Genomic DNA, 6,000 nt, shown 5'->3' on the forward strand with positions numbered 1-6,000 from the left:
AGCTGCAGATGGATATTGTTGCTCTCCAAGAGACCAGGCTCCCAGGATCAGGATCTGTGAGAGAGAGGACCTTCTCTTTCTTCTGGCAAGGAAAACCTCCAGATGAGACCAGAGAACATGGTGTGGGATTTGCCGTCAGGAATGCACTGTTGGGACACATTATGCCACCGATGGGGGAAACCGAACGAATTCTGTCTGCAAGTGTACTCCCAAACAGGACCAGTCAATGTAATTAGTGCATATGCACCAACCCTGACTTTTCCAGCAGAGGCAAAGGAAAAATTCTACGATGACCTCAACAGAGTCATAGCGAGAATCCCTGTAAAGGAGCCACTGTTCATCCTCGGCGACTTCAACGCCAGAGTGGGTGCCGAGCACAACATTCGGCCCACTTGCCTGGGTCAGTTCGACATAGGAAGGATGAATAAGAACGGGCAACATCTGCTAGAACTCTGCTGTCTTCATGGTCTTTGTGTCACCAACACGTTCTTCGGCACAAAGCCTCAACACCGAGTATCTTGGAGACACCCCAGATCCAAGCACTGGCACCAGCTTGACCTGATTCTTACCAGGCGTGCAAGTCTACCCAGCGTCAAGATTACGCGTAGCTACCAGAGTGCTGTCTGTGACACCGACCACTCCCTGGTATGTAGCAGGGTCAAGATGCAACCAAAGAAGATTCATCACTCGAAAAAGGCGGGCAGACCTCGCATCGACACCACCAAGACCCGCAACCAGGACAAGGTGGAAGATTTTGCACACGTGCTCGAGGAAGCTCTCCCTGGCCCAGCTGGGGTCACTGCCTGTAAAAGATGGGAGCACTTCAGAGACGCTGTGTTCAACGCTGCCATTTCCACCTTTGGCAAGAAGACCAGCAGGTCGGCAGACTGGTTCGAGGCTCACTCGGAAGAGATAACACCTGTAATCGAAGAGGAGAGAAACGCCTTGGCAGCCTACAAAACCAGCCCAAGTCAGCACAACTTACAGATCCTTCGGGCCGTCCGCTGCAAAGTGCAGCAGAGCGCCAGGCGATGTGCCAACAACTATTGGCTCCTACTCTGCTCCCAGATACAGACTGCAGCGGATACAGGCAATGTAAGGGGAATGTATGACGGCATCAAGCAGGCCCTCGGCCCAATCCAGAGGAAGACCGCTCCTCTGAAATCTGCCACTAGCGAGGTGATTCAGGACCAGACACTGCAGCTGAAGTGCTGGGTCGAGCACTACTCTGAGCTATACGCCAGGGACAATGTGGTCACCGAAGATGCCCTGAGCGCCATTAAGTGTCTGCCTGTGTTAATGGAGCTCGACAGCGAACCGACCCTGGAAGAACTCAGCGATGCCCTAGACTCCCTTGCTTCTGGTAAAGCTCCTGGCAAAGATGGCATTCCTGCTGAGACCTTGAAGTGCTGCAGAGGTGGCCTGCTCATGGAGCTGCATGAAATTCTCTGCCTCTGCTGGGCAGAAGGAGAGGTGCCACAGGACATGAGGGATGCCAACATTGTCACACTGTATAAGAATAAAGATGACAGGGGTGACTGCAACAACTACCGTGGAATCTCCCTCCTCAGTATTGTCGGAAAGTTGTTTGCTCGAGTCGCATTGAAGAGGCTCCAAGTACTTGCAGAGAGAGTCTATCCAGAATCACAATGCGGATTCAGAGCTGGCAGGTCCACCATCGACATGGTCTTTTCCCTCAGACAACTGCAGGAGAAATGCAGGGAACAGAAGCAGCCACTCTTCGTAGCCTTCATAGTTCTGACGAAGGCCTTTGACCTCGTCAGCAGGGATGGCCTGTTCAAGATCCTCCCCAAGATCGGATGCCCACCCAGGCTCCTCAGTATCATCAGATCTTTCCATGAGAACATGAGGGGCACCGTGATCTTTGATGGCATAACATCAGACGCCTTTGACATCCGAAGTGGAGTAAAGCAGGGCTGCATACTGGCTCCAACCCTATTCGGGATTTTCTTCGCAGTTATGCTGCGGCACGCCTTCGGATCTGTCACGGAAGGCATTTACCTCCGGACCAGGTCGGATGGAAAGTTCTTTAACCTCGCCAGGCTGAGAGCCAAGACAAAGATTCGGCTGAGGTGTCTGCGCGACTTCCTTTTTGCCGATGACGCAGCAGTCACTGCCCACTCAGCTGAAGACCTCCAACGGCTCATAACCCGCTTCAGCGAGGCCTCTCAGGCTTTCGGACTCACCATCAGTCTGAAGAAAACGCAAGTCATGGGACAAGAAGTGGACTCCCCACCTGACATCGGCATCTCCGATTCCAAACTGGAAGTCGTTCACGACTTCGTGTACCTGGGCTCCACAATCTCTGACTCCCTCTCTCTTGATACGGAGCTAAACAAACGCATCGGTAAGGCATCTACTACCATGTCCAGACTGACAAAGAGAGTGTGGACCAACAATAGGCTAACTGAGCATACTAAGATTCAGGTTTACAGATCCTGTGTCCTGAGCACTCTCCTTTATGGCAGTGAGTCTTGGACACTCCGCGCCCGTCAGGAAAGACAACTGAATGCCTACCACATGCGCTGCCTTCGACACATCTTGGACATCACCTGGCAGGACAAGGTGACAAACAACAACGTCTTGAGGGGAGCAAGAATCACCAGCATGTACACAATGCTGAAACAGAGACGAATGCGCTGGCTCGGACACGTTGTGCGAATGGGCGACGGCAGGATCCCCAAGGATCTCCTGTACGGAGAGCTGATGCAGGGAAAGCGTCCAACAGGCAAGCCCCAGCTACGGTACAAAGACGTATGCAAAAGGGACCTGAAAGCCATGGACGTCGATCTTGCTATATGGGAGACACTGGCTACAGACCGTTCAGCCTGGAGGCAGTCTGTTCAAAGAGGTCTCTCCAAGTTCGAGGAGTCACGTGCTAAGGAATCGGAGGCAAAGAGACAGAGAAGGAAAGCCGGTAGCCGGGAAGACAGACCAGAATCGGACTTCGTTTGTGCTCGGTGTGGGATGGACTGCCACTCTCGGATTGGCCTCATCAGTCACACCAGACGCTGCACCAGGATTGACAACTAGGGCGCAACTCCATAGTCTCCCGAGACTGAAGGATGCCTACTACTAAATCTCCAGAGAATACAAAACAGAGCACTTAGATGTATTCCCTTACATCTTAGACGTGTCTTAGATGACACGTGTTGGGGTGGCGGGACACGTGTTGGGGTGGCGGGACATGTGTTGGGGTGGTGGGACACGTGTTGGGGGTGACGGGACGGGACACGTGTTGGGGTGGCGGGACACGTGTTGGGGGTGGCGGGACACGTGTTGGGGGTGGCGAGACACGTGTTGGGGTGGTGGGACACGTGTTGGGGTGGCGGGACACGTGTTGGGGTGGCGGGACACGTGTTGAGGTGGTGGGACACGTGTTGGGGTGGTGGGACACGTGTTGGGGGAGGCGGAACACGTGTTGGGGTGGTAGGACACGTGTTGGGGTGCCGGGACACGTGTTGGGGTGGCGGGACACGTGTTGGGGTGGTGGGACACGTGTTGGGGTGGCGGGACACGTGTTGGGGTGGTGGGACACGTGTTGGGGGGGGCGGGACACGTGTTGGGGTGGGAAGGACACGTGCTGGGGTGGTGGGACACGTGTTGGGGTGGCGGGACACGTGTTGGGGTGGTGGGACACGTGTTGGGGTGGTGGGACACGTGTTGGGGTGGTGGGACACGTGTTGGGGTGGCGGGACACGTGTTGGGGTGGTGGGACACGTGTTGTGGGTGGCGGGACACGTGTTGGTGTGGCGGGACACGTGCTGGGTTGGTGGGACACGTGTTGGGGTGGTGGGACACGTGTTGGGGTGGCGGGACACGTGTTGGGGTGGCGGGACACGTGCTGGGGTGGTGGGACACGTGTTGGGGTGGCGGGACACGTGTTGGGGTGGTGGGACACGTGTTGGGGGTGGCGGGACACGTGTTGGGGTGGTGGGACACGTGTTGGGGTGGCGGGACACGTGTTGGGGTGGTGGGACACGTGTTGTAGTGGCGGGACACGTGTTGGGGTGGTGGGACACGTGTTGGGGTGGTGGGACACGTGTTGGGATGGTGAGACACGTGTTGGAGTGGCGGGACACGTGTTGGGGTGGTGGGACACGTGTTGGGGTGGCGGGACACGTGCTGGGGTGGTGGGACACGTGCTGGGGTGGCGGGACACGTGTTGGGGTGGCCGGAGACATTATTATCAGTCACCAATCATGCTAACACCACTATCATCATCATGCCAGTAAGACAAATTAAGGTTCGTTGAACCTTATAAACTTGATGAAACCCAGATTTCCAATGTTCCTGGCACCTATGTTGAAGTTTCACCTGTTGAAACCTATCTTACAACCAACGAGGCAGTTGTTTTGCTCCTAACTGAAGATGACCTTCAAAAAATCCTACATCCCGATAAAGCGTCTACACTCCATGCAGCGGGCGTAATTCCCGATGCTACTGGCAAATTCCACGTTGGGAGGACTGTTTGTCACGATTCAATCGCCACATAGCCAGGGACCACAACGACGATGATATGCTTGACGAAATCAATAGAATCAATGAACAACAAGCTATACAAATACACAGAATGACCAAAGAAGGCAACCCACGCCCCACTCGCAAGATAATGTTTACTACTACTGCCCATGCTACCCAGGTGATTGATCAGGGATTTAAATGCTTTGGGTACATAACACCTGAACAAATCTCAAGAGAAAGTTTCACTGATATTAAGCAATGCTTTCGTTGCTTCAGCTTCGACCACGTGGTGAACAAGTGTCCTGCAACAACAAGCACTTGTAGTATTTGTACTGAACACCATAAATTTAGAGATTGTCCTCAACCTGACAGACGAAAATGTGCCCTCTGTGGAGGTGGACATACAGCAGTATCTCCTGTGTGTCCAGTGAGGAAAGCAGCAATACAGAAAATCCTTGACAAGGACCAAACCTCACGACCTAACCAGTCACACACGACACCAAATATGAACGCTGCAACATTCCCTAAGTTGCCAGGTCAAGGTAAAAACCAGGCTTCCCAGCAGACATCCTTACCTAACCAGCATAATGCTTGGGGGGTGGACCAAACTCACCCAACAACGTCAATGTCACAGGCGCCTTTTGTGTCTTCTGATGATTTGGGAGGTGGTGCAGGTCTTAATAACAATTGTAGCAACATCCGCAGGCTGCCGCAGAATACCCATTCGTATTTTCCACAACAATCAATAAGCTTTTGATGGCTAACAATCTACCTACAGTCACAATCCCAGATGATGCATTCTCATCCAGCCCTGAACAATCATCGTAAGCACAGTCACCACACCACGAACCTCCGGTCTCTGAACCCACTGTGAGGAGGTGGTTCACCAGCTCACTTACAATAGTGCTCTTATGCCTGTGGGAGCCAGTACACTTGTTAAGTGCACTTGTTAAGTGGGCGGACTTAAGTTTTGTACCAGCAACCGAAACATCTAGTGTTTGGGCTCATGTGAGAGCCCCAGTCATCAGCAGTCCATAAATGTTACCCTGGCCGGGGTGGCATGTCTGTGGACAGTGCTAGAGCTGATAGCATCATCTCATTGTATGGCATGGAGCCAGACAACTTTGCGCGCGAACGCCTAGGCCGCAGGCGTGGGGTGAGACATGTGGGGCCCCACGCTCGCTGGCCACTTGAGTGGTTGTCATGGAGACAGCCGCCATCTTAGTAAACATCTTGAGCCGCCATGTTGGTCGGCCATCTTGGAGCTGCCCTAGGGGCTATGCTACACCGTCGCTGATTGGATGAGAGGGGTAGGCCGCTGTATGCCTTCCTCTCATTGGTTATTTCGAGAAGGACGCGGGAATAGCCGTTGTGTAGCATCATTCTGAACTCAGCCTCCACCTTGTCAAGACGTTCCTGTACTCAATTCGGCCAAATTGATGTATAGGGCGTCGTGGTGGCTGGACTACAACTGCTGATGCTTCCTGCTTCACCTACGACATCGGTCGTCACAGA

This window comes from Procambarus clarkii, unplaced genomic scaffold, assembly GCF_040958095.1.
Source record: "Procambarus clarkii isolate CNS0578487 unplaced genomic scaffold, FALCON_Pclarkii_2.0 HiC_scaffold_122, whole genome shotgun sequence".
NCBI classification, from domain to species: domain Eukaryota; kingdom Metazoa; phylum Arthropoda; class Malacostraca; order Decapoda; family Cambaridae; genus Procambarus; species Procambarus clarkii.